A 22,794-nucleotide genomic window follows, 5' to 3' on the forward strand; every position below is an offset into this window, starting at 1 on the left:
TTGTGAAAGTACATCAGGTGCATTAGGGAATTTTCCCCTTCTTCCCTCCCATCGCCTTCAGTTAGTTCACCTTATTTGCTTATCTGTGGTTTTTCCTTCTTCTAGAATTTCTCCTATGACCCATTTTCTCCCTAGCTTCCACATAATGGGAAGAACATTTGTTTTTTCACTTTTTGTGACTAATCTCACTTAGCATGATCACATGAAAAATCAGTCCTTAAATTCACGTGAAGAGGATTTGCAGTATCTCTCTCTTTTTCTAGAAATAGGCATAGTATCTTTCTTATTCTCTTAACTATCTTCTTGACAGACACCCTGGAGGTAGTCTGTCATTACTGTAGTCTTCCAGTTGCTATGGTACTGGGATGCTGGCACACATTCCTCAGGTTTAAGATGGAAAGTACTGAACCAGCCGGGCGTGGTGGCGCACGCTTGTAATCCCCGCGCTTGGGAGGCAGCGACAGGAGGATCATGCAGGTTCGAAGCCAGCCGCGCTGGCTTAAGAGACCCTGTTTCAAAAATATAAAATAGTCTGGGAGTGTAGCCCGGATGTAGAAGGGCTTCCAGGAACCCCAGTACCACCAAAAAAAAAAAAAAAAAAAAAAGAAAGAAAGAAAGTACATTGTCACTGAGTTTGAATAAAGTTGTGGCTGAGCTGACTAATAAAACCAAGCCAGAGTCAACAATGACTCCTTGTTTGTATTTCACACTTCACATAGAGCATTCTGAACTTCTTTAATGTGTCTAGACAGTAAAGAAAAGAAAGATATGAAGGGGAAAATGTTTCCTAGCACTGCAAGTACCATGCACTGCTATTAAGAACTTCCTGAAAGCAAATTAAATCTGTTTTATTGGTACTTCAAAGTTTTTTCTTTGTCTTTTTAGGTGTGGACGTTTTTCTAATTTTCCTACTTGGAACTCATAGAAATTCTTGACTCTATAATGTTTTCCATAAAATTTTGCAAATTTTCAGTCATTATATCTTCATTTTTTCTCCTCGCGCTCACGCGCTCACACTTGCGCACTCTCTCCCCCCTACTTTGTATGTGTTGGTGTGTTTGATAGTCACTTGGCTCTGTTCATTTTTCTTGATTATATTTTCTTTCTTTTCATGAGATTAGATGGTTTTATTGAAAGCTTCAACTTTGATGACCTTTCTAAGATCTCAAGCACGTGTGGCCCCTATAGTATATTTTGTGTCCATTATACTTTTCAACCTTAGATTTTTTATGACCTTTTTTAAAATGTATGTCTACTTAAGTCCTCCATGTGGATACACTCAGAAAAAATTTTATATTTTTTCTTTTCTTTCATAGTATGGGGTATGGAAATACCTCAATAATAGTAATAATTTATATTATCAAAAATATATTTTTCTCTTTTTCCATAGTATAGTAATAATTCCTATAAAACTATACATTTTATATATGCATTGCAGCATTTCTGAATTTTTATTACTCATGGGATTATATTGCTGTTTTTATTTTCACTCTTTTTTTATAGTAATTGCCTGGGATAGTTCTGTGTAGTCTTTCTCATAGCATTCAAGCATGCAGTGTCTACAGCTCTGCTCAGTATATATTTTTATCTTTAGTTTTGTTTTTCAACCTAGATTCCTATGAGCTCTCACTCTGTCAGCATAGCTTTGTGTTAAGAATTTGGATGAATACTCTTTGCTGATGAGTCTGCACTTGAAGTGAGGAATAGAGTCAGAGTTTAACATTTTGCAAATCTCCACTTTCAAATTCTAGCGGGCCCTTTCATGTCTCATATGCACAACCAGGAGGCCTCACATTTAGCCAGAGATTTACAGAAAGGCAAGGCTTTCTTCATGTTCTACAGAGCATATCATCTAGACTTCCAGACCTGCAAAGATATGTGGCAAGTTATCAAGTACTTAGTTGGCCTCGGTTTTTAGAATTCTTTGTTCAATTTTGGGGTACTTAACCAGCTTGTTGTATGTTCTACTCAGGTTCTCAGTGTCAGGCTACCTATAATTTTGGCCTTCTGTATATATTTACCACTGACATCACTACTAATTCTGACAATGCCCAAGGACAAAAGGTTGCTTTTCATGCTCTGTCCCAAATTTTATTTTTATTTTTATTTTTTGGTGGTACTGGGGTTCCTGGAAGCCCTTCTAGCTCCAGGCTACACTCCCAGACCTATTTTTACATTTTTATTTGGAAACAGGGTCTCCTAAGCCAGCGCACACGGCTGGCTTCGAACCTGTGCGATCCTCCTGTCTCTGCCTCCCAAGCGCGGGGATTACAAGCGTGCGCCACCACGCCCAGCATCTGTCCCAAATTTTATATGCTCCCTCTAGCAGTAATGCTGTGGTTTGTATGCTTGCCCTGTCCTGAAAAAGTAGCTCTTTCTGGGTGGACCAGAAAGAGCTAGGGCCAGTAGTGAGAGTAGAACAACCTACTGGAGAATGCCACTGAAGCCCACTGTTATCACGTGGAGTTCAATAGATGTTCCTAAATAACTGCTTCTCAATTTGTTCATTTTGGCCAATGCTTTGGATCAATATCCACAGTCTTAAAAAGACTGTTTGTGACTATTTTTAATTACGATTGTTGCCTTTTGGAAATGTGCTGATCTCTTTAATCCATCATTCCAGGAGGTCTCTGTGTGGTTCATTCTTTTAAGACCCTGTTTGGTGCTAGATGTTCTGCTCACTGCATCAACTGTTAGGGTTCAAGTTATTTGAGGACATGTTCACTAAGTCTTGTGAAATAGCATTTATTGGTATAAACTCAGGAAAATAGGGATCATAGTTGGCATAGGTCCTTAATTACTTGTTGCATTATGAGGTAACATATACAATAGCTGGCTACATTTTAGATTAAAGAGACCTCAGATAGATTTATAGAGCACTGTTGCTAATTTTTCATCTTCTTCTAGGAAGATGAAAACTATGTAGCATCTTTAGAGTAGGTGCTAGGAGCAGAGTTACTCAGTTCATTGTAATAAAAAAAACATGTTAAGTCTCTTGCCAAATACATTTCATTGAGTTGCAAAAAAGTTTTATCAGTTTATACTTCCTGCCAACAAATTGTGGAATTTTTTACTCCAAAAGACTTGAGCCAGTTGAGACAGATACAAAGTGGAAAGGATATGACAGTTCTGATAGTTGTAAATAGTAACTTTCTAAATTATATTCCTTTGGTTTCTGGTAAGAATGAAGACCTGTATTTTTTGCTAATTGTATTTTCTCTTCCATGATTAAACTATTGGGTCTTTAGCCAATTTTACAATTAATTTTTTGTTAATTTATTTGACATCATATCAGATAAATCAACACATTATTTTTTGCTTTGTAAGTTTCTTTACTTAGAAAACTTAAGAGTTATACCAAACTGCTCACATTTTACACTAACCATTGTATTAGCGAGATGCATCTTAGCATGTAGGAAAAATAGATGTAGAAACATTAAAGAACTTCACATAAATTTCCTTAAACTTAGTTAATATAAAATTGATTTGAGTATTAATTAATTGCTTTCTTTATAACAACAGAAGGATAAAAGAAGCTGGGTGTGGTGGCACATGCTTGTAATCTCAGATGGCATGTTGGCAGCCAATTTTAGTGAGGCCCTCCTCAACTCAGTGAGACCTTGTTTCAAAGTAAAAAATAAAATTGGGCTGGTGGTGTAGCTCAGAGGTAAAATGCCCCTGGGTTCACTCTCCAGAAGGCACACACACGCGCACGCACACACGCACACACACAACAACAACAACAACAACAACAACAACAAAGATCCAAAAACCAGAAGGATAAAAGAAGGGAGCAAATGAAGTATATATTTTACTCTATGGCAATTATATTTTAGAAGAGATTAATTTGTATAAAAGGTTGTAGTATGTCCTTCAAATATCTTTTTCTTTTCCTAACCACTTAACTGTGCATTTTTACTCTATTAGGTGCTTCTGGTACAGAATAACACATGTTTAGAAACATCATTTTAGAAATTAACCAATAATTTTTAATGGTAGCTAAATTTAAATGATAACAGAAATATTTTGTTACTATTTTTTTTGTGTGTGGTACTGGGGTTCCTGGAAGCCCTTCTACCTCCGGGCTACACTCCCAGACCTATTTTTACATTTTTATTTGGAAACAGGGTCTCCTAAGCCAGCGCGATCCTCCTGTCTCTGCCTCCCAAGTGCGGGGATTACAAGCGTGCGCCACCACACCCGGCCTGTTACTATTTTAATTTCAACTAATTTCATTATCTTGGCTTCCAAAAAGGTTTTTATACATATGACACTAACCTATGACTCTTTCGTCTTTTTTCTTTGTTACTTTTCTTTCTCATAATCTGTAAAAAGTGTACAGTGCATTTCCACAATAAGTGCATCATACATAGTTTATGTGTCTACTATATTTCCAGTATACTTAGCAACATAACTTATATATCTTGCAATATTTTCTACAAATATTATTTTTCTCCAGGTCTAACATGGACATCTGCTTCCCTCTAGAATCAGGAGGCCAAGTCAATCTTTGGCTGTGTGCTCATCACCCCTACTGACTTCAGAGAGAACACTTAAATCTCATCCAAGAATAGAATTTAGCTCACAAAAATGAAGAGCTAATAATATTTAGAAATTTATATTTGTGCCCATTTTACTTTTAACTGTTAGTATAAATATCAGAAAGATAAATGCAAACATCAAAAATACCAGAGAATGCAAATGACTAATTATATTTTCACTTATGATTCTTTTTTGATGATGTTTCTACTTGAAGATTTTTCTATCCTTAAATAAATATCTTTTATTATATCTAAGATGTCTTAAATTGAATGAAAGATGAATATAATAATTATTTTTAGTGTTAATTTCTTAATTAGCTAGTCTTTTGCAAATATAATCTTTTTCATAAATTTACTACATTCTTTTTTATTTTTACATTTTATTTTAGAAATCATATATAAATGACCATCATATTTACAGAAACATTTTGATAAGTCCTTTGGGGATATTATTATTTGATTGAGTATAATTATTTGAGTTTTACTCCTTTCCTTATTTTCTCTTTGGTTTTCCTCTCTCTCCCTCTCTCTCTTTTCCTTGTTCTATCTATAGAAACACACTTTGTATGTTTAAATACTTAATATCTTTAGCAACAGAAATTATAACATTTTGGACAATAAGCTTCTTAGCCAAAACAGCTTCAGAAGCAGGGAAAGTAAATAATTTATTTTTGTTTTTGTTTTTGTTTTCACTTACTCATATGTTGACTGGCAATTCTGATGTTACAGGCAGGTTGTGTCCTAGTTATCTTCTCATACGTCTAGTATATGAAACTCAAAAGTGCAATTTTCTCTAAATCTAAATTCCCAATTCAAACTGTAAAACTGAAGCTTAATATATCTGGGGAACAGGTATATTAAGAACTGATTTTAGCTACACATAACCATTTTTATTACGGTGTTTCTATCTTTACATCTATACCCTTATTGAATAGCATATTTAATATAATGCTATATTCTTCCTAGAAGAGAAAAGTCAGTTGCTTATAGGAGAGACCCCTCAAATGAGACCTTCCTGGTACTTATTTCTATAAGTAGTATGACATCAGACTTCATTAAGATATGAGGACGTGCTCTCCCTGGATGGCTGTTTGTTTTTTGTACTTTGTTACTTTTTGGATTTTCTTTATTTGCATGGCTTATTACACACACACACACACACACACACACACACACACACATAAAAAAACACATTTTAACTTTGCATAAACTTATAGTCCTTGAAAAGATCACCCCTGGTGTGTATGGTGATGCAAACACTGTGTAATGTGAAAATTTGTCTTGAAGGAGTAAGAGAATATTTTCTAAAAGATTCTATACACGATTAGGGGAGACTATGTCCCACTCTGTCTTAGTAAGGTGGACAGTTAGAAAGTCCCCAGAGAAGATGACAGGATAAACCAGTGTTTGAACTCTAGATAAGCCACAGCCTAACATTAGGCAGGTCACACTGCTAACCATAAGACTGTGGCTCTGACGATAACCATTTCAGCACCAACTATTGATCACTGCCCACCAAGCAGCATAAGATCTTGAGATTTTAGCCTCGTCCTAAAAAAAGCATTAATGAAAACTGAGACTAGCTGTCAGCAAAAGTCCAAGTTCAACAGATTTAAAGATAATGCTTTTCATACAAAGAGCCAAAATTCCTGACATTGACCTTAGTCAGTCCATATCTTCTTCATGATGATGGAGAGGGGTCTTCAAAGTTGTTCTTCTCTTTTTCCCATGTGGAAAGATGGACCCCTGCTTAGCTTCCCATGCAATCAATAACTTTCACCTATCAAAAGGCTGGGTGTGTTGTCATATAACCCCCAAGGCTTCTTAATTATTTAAATTAAAGAGTAACAAACTTTTGCAGAAAACAAAATCCTGGCAGCAAACAATCTCAGCATTCTTGTACTAACTAGGTTGCTCTCATGCTTGGATTGCAAAAACAAAGCTCAAAAAGTGGAGAGCTCCAACCCTTAAACCAGAATCCATGCTTGGTCTAGGTCTGATTGTTTACCTATGAATTAATCACAAATGGGAATTTTGGTGAGTCTCTGTCATTCTGAATTTTGCCTTGTAAGTTTTATTAATCGCTAATAAAGCCAAAATGCCCTGTGCCATCATACAAGTTCTTTGAAACAATTTGCATGTCCCCATAGCACTACTGTGTGAACACATAACTGAAACGTTGTATTGCTGGGACAGCTAAATTTGTGGACTGATATTTATCCCTGTTTCTTATGTATAATGTATTGTAAATGATGTGCCATAAATGAGAGTCTAGTGGATATAAATGAGTACATTTTACTCATTGGATCACGATGAACTACATTATGATGCAAGACTTTAATGTACCAATAAAAGTATATTTTAAAATATGTTGATAGAAGGCCAGGAAAACAAGGGCCTTTCTCAAAGCAGTGGGTGACAGGTTGTGTATGGTGGCACATGCCTATAATCCCAATACTTGAGAGACTGAGATAGGAGGAGCACAGGTTTGAGGATATCCTCAGCAATTTAGCAAGACCCTCAGCCACTTAGAACTCATTTAAAAATAAAAAGGATGAGGGTATATCTTGGAGGTAGAAAACCTTTGGATTTAATCCCCAGTGTCCGCCTCCTGCCAAGAAAAAAGCAAAATAGGAAAGTTTTTTAAATTATAAAAGAAGGGCTAAGAAAAAGGAAAGTTTTTAAAAGCCAAATGGCACCCATGAAGTCAAATTTTTACTGTTATCTCTTTGTACACACTTTGCCAATCCCTACTTTAAAATTAAATAAAAAAGCTAGCACTTTATTTTAGATCATCTAATATTCTTATAGGAATATGTATATGTATTTTATAGAAAGAAGTGTTGAGTAATTTGTTGCATCAATGTGTGTGTGTGTGTGTGTGTGTGTGTGTGTGTGTGTGTACATGCATGTGTGTATTTGACCCCACTTCATAAACACAAAATTGTAGAGCAAAATTGTGGCATGCAGAGCGGGTAGCTAACCCTAAATGTGAAATTTAGCTGACAAACTTAAGGTTTGTACCCCAGATCTCACAGACCTCCTAAATAGCTTCAAAGCTCAGTGGGGCTCTGTTACCAGTGTGTTGATGTGTTCACTACCTTGAAAAGCCCTGTTTCCTGCGCTCGTACCCAGTTTTAAGTCTAGCTTTAAATGTTCAGGTCTGGCCTTGGTTTTCACTAATGGTTCATGAAGCTTCCAAGATGTTTTCTGCCCTAGTCTTTTGCTTGATGAAATTAAGATCTTGAAACAAGTTTGTTATCTGTTTCTTTACCCTGTTTTCTCTTTCCTAACTTTCATGTCCCTGAAAGTATGGGAGCTTTTCCTTCTCTACTTGCTATCACTATACCCCCAAAACATTTATTTCATAGTCACTAAACCTAATACTGTTGTTTTCATGTCTCCTTTGGTGCAGGCCAACTCTCACAGTATGGAAATATTCAGGTGAATATTTTCTTCCAAAATATTTTTCTAATGAGTTACAAAGTTAGAAAATTATTTTGTGCACCAGTGACTTATGTATTTGAGTTTTAATTATCTGAAATAAATATAAAATTATTTTTAAATTTAAAATCAACTTTTTATTTAAAACATAAATATAATTATTCATTCAACAAAATTTTATAATTATTTCATATTGAAAGTGTATTTGACTATACACAGAGTATATAATGAATATATATATATATATATATATATATATATCAGCTTGTTTATAGCATTTAAGGTTAATTCACTTTTTTTGGGGGGGTACTGGGGTTCCTGGAAGCCCTTCTTCCTCCGGGCTATACTCCCAGACCTATTTTATACTTTTTTATTTTTGGAAAAAGGGTCTCTTAAGCCAGCGCGGCTGGCTTCAAACCTGCGCGATCCTCATGTCTCTACCTCCCAAGCGCAGGGATTACAAGTGTGCACCACCATGCCCGGCAAGGTTCATTCACATTTTGAAGTATAAATTGTGGGGGTATTTATATATATTTAAAAAAAACAATTTTGGGCATTATGCACTCAAACTCAGTTCAGCTGAAAGATTAAGAACTTATACCTGGAAATCTAAAATTTGATTTATATTTACTCATAGAATAACTAACAAATTTCTAAATTAATATTTAATATGTATTTTTTGTATGTGTTCTATTTCTTTTTACAACAAGGGAGCAAGATTATCATGTTTTTCATAATCCACTCAGCGCAAACAAAATTAAAAACAACTAATGATGTTGAACTTTTATCCAGTGTATCTAGGTTGCAACTCTAAACTCAAAAGACTAAATATAAAAATAAATCAAGTTAAAAATCTACATATTTTAAAATATATAGCAGATTTGGCTTTTGGTATTAATGTCATGTCAGGGTTCTTAGTCGACTTAGACTCCATACACACTAAGTAACATTCAAATGCTGTTTCTAAATTTGAGAGTGAAGAGCACTTTTTTTTTTCTTTTTAATCTTCGGAACTCTCTTAATAAGTTTGATCCAACATGGGTGGAACTGCTGATTTCACAAACATATTTCCACAGTATATCAGTGTCTTATATCAAAAGAGTCTTCAAAATTATTTCAACTAAATCATTCCACTTGATTCCTATAAAAGCTTTCTTTCCTTTAGTAGGGAAATATATTATTCCCACTTTATAGACAATTTAAGGCTATGCAATTAGAGCATAAAGATAGTTTTCACAAAACTATTTTTTTCTGACATGGTTCCATTTACTTCTCTCCTTATTAATCCAAAAGAGACAAAAGACAATTGTTAGTCTCTTTGCTCAATGAAAAAAATAACAGGGATTTGCACTATACATAATTTAAGTGTAATTTTCATCAAATATTAAAAAGAATACATTAGGAAATACATTAATGTTGGGAATATGAATATTCTGTTTAGCCAGAATACAAGGGTACTAACATTAAGACATTTTGGAACTGAAAAGACATATACTTAGGTTTATATGTAACATATTTGTATTAAGTCATAAGTTTAGCATAAATTTATTAATGAAAATGTTTTTCTTGTGCTGTATTTGAAAAGGAAGCTCGATACTGATTATTCTGTCATAACCTTAATTCTAGAGAGCAAACAGGAAAAGGTATGTATTAAGATGGAAAAGATTCAAACAATTTATACCAGGCCAGTGAGGTATTGGACAAAACTTTTCCCATTTTACAAAATTACCTATTATAAAAGTGGAAGTGTATAATCAATTTTGATTCATTTGACTATACACAGAGTATATAATGAGTATATATAATAGCTTGGAATAGAATGGCATATGAACATTTCCTCTGGCTCTCCCGGTCCTGCCCCAGATTACTCAAACAATAAAATCCAGCAGTATCGGTTATGTGTCAACCTAACTGAAATGCTGACTGAGAAACTGACTTCTAACCCATCTCCATCCTTCCTCAGTGGAAAAGATTCTTCTCACACCTTCAAGACAGGAAAAGATGTCATCCACTGAATGAGTGAAAGATTTAAGAGGTTAGAAGCTGAATCTCCTTAATTAAGAATTACTTCTCCTGATGTCTCAAAAATAAAGCCTATATTTGGAGTATTTTGAAGATTGCAAAATGTGCATACAGAAGATGAAATTTTATAATTAAATCACGTTGGCCTAGCCTATGCTCAAAGTATAGAAAGATATAAAAATAGCCAAAGCAAAGGCAAATCTCAGCAAAATGAGTGTCAATGTTTTAAAAATACATACAAATCTTCCGCAAACTAGTTAAGGAGATAAAAATGAAAATGAAACTAGGTTTATATGTTTCTTTTTATCAAAAAGAACACGGGCTATTAAAATATAAAGTTAAAGCTCTATGTGTCACAAAATTCTAAAGAACAACATGTGTATCAGGCTAAAGCTTTTAAGATAGTTGGCTATTTGCTACCTCTTCTAGCAGATAAAAGAATCAAAAAGGCCTTGGGAATGTGAGAAGTGCTAAATAAACATATTTTCTAAATGTAATCACTGTAATAGGTTATCCTATCATTTCATCGCCATCTAACTGAGCAATGGAAATGTGGCTAGTGTGTTTGAGAAATATAAATTTTAATTATTTAAGATACTTGGTCACATGTGGCTAGTGACCAGTAGAGTGAATTCACAGAAAAACTTCTTAATGAACTCATGTTGGACAAAACCATTTGGTATGTTTCACTGATTTCTTCTTATTAATTACTTTCTATCTGTACCTTTTTCATTTTCTTCTCCTGAAGTAGGCTACTCAAGTGGCACAAATAATGTTTTTACATTATTCTGTAGTTACTAGCTCAGTTAAATGCTTCAAACTTGAGTAGTTGCTTTAATCCAAATTATTAATAGTTTAGCGTATAACTTAAGAATTATTTATTTGCACAAAAATGGACATGTGAACATTTCCTTTGGCTCTCCCAGTACTGCCCCAGATTACTCAAACAATAAAACCAAGCATTACTGGTTGATTATGTGTCAAGCTGACTTAGATGCTGACTGAGAAATTGACTACCAACCTACACCTATCTCTGAGAGACCCAGCAGAGTCCAGCATTGTCTACAAACCTGGGGACAATGAAAAGCAAAACAACGGTATAAAACAGCATGCAGTTTGAAAGAACATGTAGAAATTTTCCAAAAAAAATAGATTTTGAATTTCTCAAAATGTTAAATATAGAGTTAAAATATGATTTTCCAATTCAACTTTAAGTATTTAAGAGAATTAAAAATGTGCCCACAATAAACTTCTATACAAAATTGTGAAGTAGTGATACCCACTATGATATGAAAATACTGTGTTTAGGAAGCCAGACACAAATGGCCACACATTGTGTGATTCCATTTATATGAAATATCCATAATACTTTAATCTAGACAGAGAGTGTATTAGTAATTTTTAGGAGTAAGAAGGTAAAGAAAAGGGAAATAAGTAGTCATAGGTCTTGGTTACTTTTTGAAATAACAAAAATGTCCTAAATTGTGATAGGAATGGTGGTTGCAAAATGCTATAAATATACAGAAATAAATGAATTATGAATTTTAATGGCTTGAATTCTTTGGTATGTAAGTAATATCTTTATAAAACTTCTTATTTAAAAAAAAAGAACAATTTCAGTGAGGGTGGGAAAATGTGACCTTTTTAATCTAACAGATTTATTCACATCCCAGATCCCACCTCTTATAAATTAACATTTGTTAAGTTTATCAACATATTTGATCTATATTTTATTTGTAAAATGGAACAATGTCTACCAAAGAAGTTAGAGTTTAAATGAATTCTTCTCAATTTTCCTTAAACTATCTTGAACAGAATCATCTCTAGAAATTGCTAAGTTACATCTAGGCCTCTGCTTTTATAGTCTAATATAGTAAGTTTGAGCAAGAATCACAATTGTGTACAAAAACACAGCTTGGGTAATTCTCATAATCAAACAAAGCTTAGAGAAATGATGATGGTCTATAGCTTTGATAAATGGATGTTCAGTAATATTTTTTCTATCTTCTCCTTTTCAGTATCCTTTTAAGAGATTATGTATTTGTAATATAAAGAATTATGTGTGACTATACACATATTCATACATATCAGAGTTCACATTTCAATACTTTTATAAAAGTTATGTTACTGCTTTAGAAATTACAAAGCTTAAAATAGACATACAGTAGCCTTCCCCTTCTTGGAAGATGTGTTAAAACCCTCAAAAGATGCCAGAAACTAGAGGTAGTACTTATACTTACATGCTTATGTTAAAGTCTAATTTTTAAACTAGGTGCATTACAGAAAAATAACAATAAAAATAGAACAAATATAACAACATACTATAATATAATCACTAGTATCATTATTCTTGTGCTTCGGAGCCGTAATTAAGTAAAAGAAACTGAACACAAGCATTGCAGCTGATCTGAGAATCAAGATAACTACTCCAGTAACATACATACCCATGTTTATAGCAAGAACATAAACAATAACAAAGTTATTCTTTTGTCAAGAGAAGAATGGATTAAGGAAATGTGGTATATACACACATTGGAATTTTACTCAACCATAAAGAAGGAAGAAGTAATGTTATTTGCATGAAAATGGACAGAACTAGAGAACATCATATCAAATCAGATCAGCTAGACTTAGGAAATCAAGGGCTATGTGTTTTCTCAAATATGTGGAAGCTAAAGAGAAAGTAGGAAAGAAAAGTAATTTCTTACAAATTAGGAGAGGGGCTAGTATAATGGTGAATGGGTATCAGGGAGGAGGGGGGAGGGAGGGAAAAGAGAGATGTGGGGGAGGAAGCCGACCAAACAAAATTATGTGTATATGTGGATGCATCACTATGACTATCAGTGCCATGCACACTTACAGTGCACCAAAAATTAATGAAAAATATTTTTAAAAAGATAATAAGTAATGAATGGGCAGGTAGTATGTAGAGTGTGCATACACTAGACAAGAGATAATTCATGCCCCAGGTGGAACAGAGCAGAATCCACATGAGATTTTATCATGCTATTATTCAGAATAATGTTCAACTTAAAACTTAAAAATTATTGATTGCTGAAATAGTCTACCTAATATTTTTAGACTGAAGTTGACAGCAGGTCAAGAAAACAGAGGAAAATAAAACTGAAGATAAGGGGGAACTACCGTATGCTACTCTTCCTGATATTTATTTTATATTCCACATAATAAGAGTCTGATGCAGATTAACTTTAGAAAGAAAACTGTGGCTGGTCATTGGCATATACTACCTTCTGAAGAAAGTAAATAACTCTGCAAGGGGTTATAAGCCGAGTAACCTCAATCAATGGGTAGAAATTGACCTTCCATCCCAATAATTTAGTATGGCTTCCAGTTTTCACATAATAATTGCAAAGAAATTGAAGAGTGGGTGTTTTACAGATTTTATGTGGAAGTATGTGGGGATAGAGGTGTGTCAACAAACTTGGGGAATGTCCATATGCATTTTCTCTAACTGGATTCAGGATTACTGACATCACATACTCTCATTAACATGAAATTTATGAAGTTTATTTATATGTTATAAAAAATGTAGGGTCAAATTTAAATAGACTGGAATAAACATCTGTGATTACTGAAATCAACATATTTCCTCTATTAAATATGCTTTCTCAAAGGAAAATTTTCTTACAGAGCAAGAAAATTACTTTAAATTCCCTTTAGGTTCACATTTGAAGAAGCTGTCAGTTTTTTTCTGGAAGATGCTTAAATGTCTATCAAAAACAGTATTTGTTTTACAAAAAGAACAAATAAGTAATGTTTCCAAGTAAGTAGGTTATGGGCAATGTTACAGAGAGAAATATGCAAAGTGTTCTTTTTTGAAAATCATTATCATATTATTTCCACTTTTAATTCATTTTATCAGTTAATATAAACAAAAGAGTCTGGGTGCATACACCAGCCATTAATTAACATATAGTACTCATCTGTTCTACAACTAGATAATTTTCTGCCATTTGATTTCCTTTGTTTTGACCATCCCTAAAAATGTCCAGGGCTTTATGATGGCTACTTGAAAACTTGATATATAAGTTCCTATGGAAATATGGCACCAATGTAGAATGAAGACAAGTGAATTATATTAAAAATATGAATTTTTTTCTTTTTTTTCGCTCTGAAAATCTAATAACCTCAACATTTTTAGTATTCTTTAGCATGATCTGGAATATCACTTTTCTCCCTGAATTGGCAGAAAAGCAGTCCACAAAAAACAGAAAATCAGAATAAAGGGGTTTCCTATGTTTTGATTGAGAATATTAAATATAATTTTACGTTATTTTTAAAATAAATTTGTTGCATATATGTGCATGTATATATACATATATGGTAATTCATTCACTTTTTACATTAAGTCCAATGACATTCACCATTCTAGTGGTTAGCTTTCTGAGTTCATTCAAAAGAATACACTCAAATTCAGAATAAGCCTGGCATGGTGGCGACTCTTTGTACCCAGTACTTGGGAGGCTGAGACAGAAAGATTGCAGGTTTGCAGCCAGTCTCAGCAATTTATTGCGATCTTCCACAACTTAGTAATTCCCCATTTCAAAATAAAAAATAAGCCCAGCGTGGTGGCTTATGCTTGTAATCTCCGGGCTTGGGAGGCGGAGATAGGAGAATCACGCAGGTTCGAAGCCAGCCTCGCTGGCTTAAGAGACCCTGTTTCCAAAAATAAAAAAGTATAAAATAGGCCTGGGAGTGTAGCCTGGAGGTATAAGGGCTGCCAGGAACCCCAGTACCACAAAAAAAAACCTAAATAAATAAATAAATAAAAATTAAAAATTGGTCTGGGGGTATAGCACATGTAGAATGCCCCTGGGTTCAAACCCCAGTTTCAGACACACACACACACACACACACACACACACACACACACTCTTTGACTCAGCTTCTGGTAGTCACTAATCTGTTTCTATAGTTTTACTTTGTCCATAAGCTTACATAAAGGGAATCATCAAATACATGGATTTTAATTCTGGCGTCTTAACCTATTATACTTTTGAATAAATTCATATAGTACATATAGCAGGAGTTAATTTCTTTTTATTGTTGAGTAATATTCCTTCTCTGTACCACAAAGTGATAATTTGCTGAGAAATATTTCTAGTTTCTATTAGAATAGAACAGGTATAATAGATTTATTAGTTTTATAGGAACAAATATTCTCATTTCTCTGGGGTAAAAAAAATCAAGTGGAAATGTGCTGTATTTTAATAATATCTTTAACTTCATAAAAAGCTACCAAATTTATTTTTGTACTTATTTATTCTTTTTGTGGTACTGGGGGTTGAAACCAGGAGCATTCTGTGTTATTTATTAATTTTTATTTTGAAACAGAGTTCACTAGGTTGATAAGGGTTATCACTATTGTTAAGGCTGTCCTGGAAACTTGGATTCCCCTATCTCAATCTCCCAAATCCTGGGATTACAAGCATGTGCCACCAGGCCCAAACCAAAAATTTTTTAAATGTCCATTTTACGTTCTCACCAGCAACATTTGAAAGTTCCAGTTGTTCCTTATCCGTGCCAACACTTGGTATTGTCAGTTTTACATTTTTATAATCGTGGCATAGTGGTAACTCATCGTGGTTTTATTTGTATTTACCTGAGGATTAACAATGCTGAATGTGTTTTTATTTGTTGACTTATAAAACTTTTTTGGTATAGAGTTTATTCATGAGTATCACCTATATTTTGTTTTAGTGTTTTTAATTTTATTTTTATTTATTTATTTACTTATTTATTTTTGGTGGTACTGGAGCTCCTGGAAGCCCTTCTACCTCTGGGCTACACTCTCAGACCTATTTTATACTTTTTTATTTGGAAACAGGGTCTCTTAAGCCAGTGTGACTGGCTTCAAACCTGCGCGATCCTCCTGTTTGCCTCCCAAGAGCGGGGATTACAAGCATGCGCCACCACGCCTGGCTGTTTTAGTGTTTTTTAAAACTGTTGAGTTTTGAGAGTCCACAGACTTGGATACAAGATATTTTAATATGTAATTTACTAGTGTTCTCTCTCAAACTTATATCACTTTCACATAGCAAAAATCACTAAATTTACCAAATTTGCTTCTCAACAAATAATAGATAAATACTTAACAGATAAATATATTGTGGTTCATACATTTTCAAAAATAACCAATATACCAATTCAATAAGCAATTTGTAAATAAAATTGAAGCAACATAATAGGCATACATTATTTCTTATTCTAAGAAATATTTATTTTCATGGATATGTGGATAGATATAGATATCTATTAACTCTGGCTAGAGTCTCAATTACTATTTTTAATTTTTTTTTATTAGTGCATGGTAGACATACACCTTAAAGGGGTTCAAGATGGTAGAGCCATACATACATACATCACTCAAGTACTATATTGAAAAGAAGTGGTGATAATGGACATCCTTGTTTTGTTCCTGTTTTTAGGGGGAATTCTTGCAGTTTTTTCCCTATTTAATATGTTGTAAAATAGGTCATCAGCTGGGTGTGGTGATGCACGCATTTGGGAGACTGAGACGGTTCACAGACAGCCTCAACTAGTTAGTAAAGCCTTTTGCAATTCAGTGAAACCCTGTTTCAAAATAAAGAATAAAAAATAGGGCTGGGGTTGTAATGCCCTTAGGTTCCATTCCCACTACCGCAAAAAAAAAAAAAAAAAAAAAAAAAAAAGTCATCTAATTGGTTAAAAGTATCCAGTTTGAAACATGCTATTGTTGACTATTTTTTCATTTAAATATACTTGTAAGGTGAAAAAAGCAATCACAAAATTATCTTTATTTGCTGTATCCTGTTGCATTCAGACAAAAAAGGCATAAAGATGTAATAAATAATTACTATGATATTGCTAATGTAATTAGAGAAAAAACACAGTTTCCACAGCTAGGATTAGAGGGAGATGGGATGATAATAAAGTTATTTATTTTTATTTGTTATTATTTTTTTAATTTAAGTCTGAAGAAGTCAGGTATAGTGGTGCATGCTTCTAATCCCAGTACTTGGGAGCCTGAGACAGGAGGATTGAAGGTTTGAGCCTCAGCTACTTAGTGAGGCCCTCTGTAACTTAGTGAGACCCTGTTTCAAAAAAGGAATAAAAAAATCTAGCTAGGGGTGTAGCTCAGAGGTAGAATGCACCTGGGTTCAGTCCCCAGCATCACAGATACCTGCATACATGCGTGCGCGCGCGCACACACACACACACACACACACACACACACACACACACACACTAAAAAAATAAAAAATAAAAATTTGAAGACTTCTATAGGTCCCAGCTTCAGACCTCCTAGAAAAGGGTGCTTTGTGTCGCTGCTGATTTTTTTCCAGGACTCAGAAGGAAGGGTCCAGTAGGGTTGTACAAGATCTCTGCAAAGTGCTGTGAGAAGGGCAGGAAATTACTGGAAACTAAAGTGGTATCAAATGTTGCCACTAGTAAGGATAATGGTGCCAGGGTGTCTAAGCCTTGTTATAGAAATAAACAAAGTAGAAAATGAAATCGGAAGAGAAAACAAACAGGAAGAAACAAATCTTTTCTTCCTTAGCCATTTTGCAGGCAGAGTCAAACAGGAAATTGAGTGACAAAGGAAAATATGTTTTCAGCAGAGGATAGATGAGTGGTTGAAGGCTGCTTCATAAAGACTTAATAATTGGCACATTTGCCAAATATGTAACTGTCAGGTTATAAGAAAAATTACTACTTTAATTATAACATGTACATATGCAAGTATATATTTCTATTGTAAGTTCTAATAATAGAAACAATATATAATTAATTATTAAACCCTTCTAAAGGATATAAAACAGAGTTAAAGAGTAGCAGGATGGTTTAGAGGACTTGATGCTGTAAAACTCTCGAATTTCTGTAAATTAATCTAAGAGTTAATTATATCACAATCAAATTCCCAATGGATTTTTTCAAGAGACTTAAAATTGTTCAAAAAATTTACAAGATAAAGTTTTGATACTTTTAATTAGATAAAATAAATGGAAAAACAGACTTTACCAAATATCAAGATATATATTAAGGCAGAGAAATTAATATATTCTGATATCAACATATGGGTAGACAAATAGAAACAGAACAGAATGAAAAATCAATAATCAGATTTATGCATATTTGGAAACTTCTTATGTGTCTGAGATAATGTTACAAGTGAAGAGAGAAAGAAGTTATTATGAAATAAATGCTCTTAGAGCAACTGGTATGGAGAAAAATTTATAATTGAATTACTGTTTCAGAGTATATACAATGACTGCTTTTCAGTGGATTAACAACTCAATTTAAAAAATGAACAATTTTAAGATCTTTAGGAAAAATAATAAATATTTTTGTAGCATCAGATTAAAAGAGAACAGAAACTAATGTGAAACATTTATTATTTTATCCTTCAACTTTCTTAATCTTTGAGTTAAAAATGCTATCAGGTTTGGACTTTTTCATGCTTTTAAGGATAAGTACTTACTTTTGTATCACTATAATCAGACTTAATATGTGGAAATTATTTGTAATAATTAGTAAAACCTATAATAATCTTTCTGATTGTTTCATGTACAAATGAATCACTTAGGATTGCATTTCTAAAGTCTCAAGAAATTTTATTTTTCAATGTACTTACTATCTTTTGAGCATTGATTCTGAATTTAATTGTACTGAGAAAATTTGTTCTCATTAATATTAATCTCCTTTTAGAGAAAACATTTAACTACTTTATACCTGATTAGATGATTAATGATTTTTACTATACATATTTCCATGGAAATAAATGTATATTTATTCGTTAAGGTATGAGACATTGTGTATCATATTGTTTAAGTTTCTATTTACAAATTGCCTGTAGAATTGCTATATTGGCTTTTATTTAATTATATACTGTCATCTATAAAAATTATAGACATCATTTTCTTCTCAAATTTTACGTATGTCATATATATGCGTCATGCACTACATAAATATTAGATGTTATATGTGTGTCATATATACAAGTAAGTATATATTGGGCTTATTCATTTCATGAGTGATTGTGATTTTTAAACATCGTAGGTAAAAATTTTATATTATTCTTATATGTAGTCTCTTGTTATCTAATGTTTTTTCCATAAATTGAAATTTGCTGAAATTATCATAGATATTTCTATTGTATTTTTGTTATGGAAACAATATATTGTAAAATATGGCCATAAAACATAAAGATCAATATATATCTTTTTATGTACAAATATAGACAGTATGATTTTATTTAATAGTATTCATTTACATTTCATAAATTAATTTGTTTTTATATAAAAACATTTTTTTCTGAATACTAACCTTCCTTTTTATCTTTTTCAGGTAACTCTACTGGTAACTAATATTCTCATTTTTATTTCTCTAAAAACCTTAAATTTATCTTTATATTTAAATAATACTTTCATTGAATATAGAAAGATAGCCTTGTTTTTTTCCCTATTTTAATGATACCATTCCACTGTCTTTAGACTTTAATTATTTCTGTTAACTAATCTTTCATTGGTCCTATAATTTTTTATTTGAAGATGATGTGTTTATGTTTCTTAATCTCTAAGTGATTTTAAATTTTCTCTTTTTTCAGTAGATTATGTAATGTGTTCATGTGTGGCTTGCTTTGATTTTTGTTTGACGTTTACAGAAATTGTGAATCTTTCTATTGAGTTACTCAATGTTTTGTGTGCATTTATGTTTACACAGGTTGTTTACCCAATTGTGATATATAAATATAATGCACCATTAAAAATTAAAAAAAATTAAAATAATAAAATCTCAGATTTAAAATCTTCAAATATTCTGTCTTTTGTTACTCCTACTTTTACTAGTCTCTTCTCTCTCTCTCCTCTCTCTCTCTCTCTCTCTCTCTCTCTCTCTCTCTCTCTCATCTTCATCTCTTTCTTGCTCTAATGTATTTTAAGGGCTCTAGTAAAATACACGTATGCTATGGTTTTACTACATGGTATATGCATGACATATTCTCATATTTGCCATCATTTTTTCTGTGTTTTTCAATAAGTATATTTTATAGCAATGTATCTTTCAGATGACTAATTTTCTTTTCCATTTTTCCATTCTTTTACTTAATTACTTATTGTATTTTTCACATAAATTCTATTATATCTTTTCTATATCCCAGTTTTTTGATGAAGGTTGCCATGTTTTATCATTTTACATTTTCATCTATTTTTGGACTTAGTATTCATATCTCAAATATATTTTATTCATATTTCATATTCATTTCACTTAAAGGTAATGCCTGATTATTTTGTGTGGATGTGTATATGTCTCTTTCTCTCAGTATACATAATAATCTAGTTTTGTTTTGTTTTTCTAACATTTTCGTCTAGCTTCCAGGCATGATACTTTTTTACTTAATGTTTAATAATCTTTCTAAAAGTATGTGTATGACATTATATGCTCTAAGAAAAGCAAATATTCTGGTCAAGTCAAGACTGGCCCATCTTCAGTTTGTTTCTACTCCTAGACATGTACCTTAAATGGTAATATCTACAAGCCTTTGTAAAGCCTGAATTTTAATTTGTTTCTGAAGCACTGGAAGAATAAAATATTTACATAACTTTCTAGTCTCTTAAGAGTTGCTTTCATTTAGTTTTCTAAAATCTCATTATAAACATATATGGTTGCATGTTCACAAATGTCAGCTGGGGAAATTATATGCAGAATAGGGATCTTTATTCTTATAGCTTTCTTACCTCTAAGATTGTGTTTTCTCAAATCCTGATGACTGGATGGACCTGAATATTAACATTTGTTTTTTAAGCCCAATGTGATGTCTGTAGGCTACAGTTTTATGTTTTACTTCTTGTTCCCTAGGAAGGCTCTAAATCAGGAGATGCTCTTAAAGAAACATGCATTTAAAAAAAAAAAAGCTAAGTGTGGTAGTACATGCTTGTAATCTCAGTACCTGGGAGGCTGGGACAGGAGAATCATGATTCAAGAAGAGCCTCAGCACTTAGAGAGGCCCTTGCAACTTAGGGAGACCCTGTTTCTAAATAAAGAATAAAAAATAAGGCTAGAGAAGTAGCTTAGAGGTAGAATGCCCCTGGGTTCCATTCCAGTACTCCAAGAAACAAACAAATAAACAAACAAAACTAGATATATTTGTCTTTTCACTATAATTTCATTTTTTCATGTGAAACTATTGTTTATCTAAAAGCAGAAACCATATATCATTTGTCTATGTCTGTGCTACTTTAATGTCTTTTGCCCACTTGTGATTTTTGCTCTGTTTCTATAATTCAAGTAGTTTTCCTAGCAATACTTTTTCTAATTTTTCTCTGTGTGTTTTATCTGTCATGATTCTTTATGATCAGGAGGGTGGTCAAAGAGTTTTTATTTTTATTAATCCACCCCCTTTGATCATCTTAACTTTGTAGATGAATTAAGATAAAATTCCTATGAAGCTTTTTAAATTTTTAACTACATATACTAAAAAATAATGTGATATTGTTATGTAAATAATAATGTACATATATATATATATTTGAATATTTTTAAAATTAATATTAAAAGTGAATTTTTAAAAATATAAATATACTTGGTAGGATCAAAGATACTTTCTTAGTTTAGATAGCAAAATATGAACTTTACCCACAGTGGCAGCTACATTATCACACTTGACATCTGCAGTGATATGTAACAATACTGTAATTACTCTGAAACACTCAAACATCAGTAGAAAAATAAGCAGTGGTGGAAAATGGGTTCTCACTTTACAACTACACTGAGTCCTGTATTTGAAAAAAGTCTAAAGAACCTGCATATAGTAAGTAAATGCTCAAATTACTTAATAAACTAACCACTATTTACTGTTTCTAGTAGTATTTTTATATTGCCCTTTTTTGACACCTGAATCCATCTTCTGAATGATTATTAAAAATGTTTAAACATTAAAAAACATTTACAATTACCTGAAACACACATTTTTGTTCATCCTTGAGTAGTTATAGTAAGAGTTTGTATTTTCTACAACTTATTAATGACACAAAATGTACAGATTTTCCAATATTATTGTTTATAAAATTGTCCTATAAAAATTAAATAAACACACAAGAAATATATTCATTACAAATGGCGTTTGTCTTCTGTTAAATAAAAAACACAACACTTTATATTCTTGACAAACTTACAATTAAATTTTTTGTTCTAAACTATCTGGTGATGATCAAACCAAGTATTTGGATATCTAAACATTAAAACAAAGCCTTTATCAAGCCAAAAATATTTCCCTTGTTTTCAGTGCACATTTTCTAATGAGAATATATCTTATTGCTAGAAATCTATGGTCTATTTGCCAAAGAAAAAACAATGTGTTAGACGGTATATTTGTGACTGGGTTCTGGGAAGATGGCTACCTAGAGAAGCAGCACATACCAGTACTGCTGACACCCAATCTCCATCACATTAAAAACAGCATTCTACAAAAGCCAGAAACACCATAACTAGAAAAAGAACACAATAAGTATAAGTCAAGGGCAAAAAAGGCCATAAGATGAAACAGAGAGAAGAAAAGAAACCCGCTCACCTTGTAGCTGCAGGTGCCACAACAGCCCCATCTTGCCTCACTGCACTGGACTTCAGGGATGAAGAGAAAAACAACCAAGAACCTAAAGTAAGTGGCTGCAGATCATCAGAATTCTAAGCCAACAGTTCTCCTGCATAAACACTGGCTACAACTTGAAGAAATTGTAGCCAAGCTCACCATGCCCTCCAGAGATCCAGACCAGTGAAATAACACTGTAAG

Source organism: Muscardinus avellanarius (assembly GCF_963383645.1).
Source record: "Muscardinus avellanarius genome assembly, chromosome: 9".
Taxonomy (NCBI): domain Eukaryota; kingdom Metazoa; phylum Chordata; class Mammalia; order Rodentia; family Gliridae; genus Muscardinus; species Muscardinus avellanarius.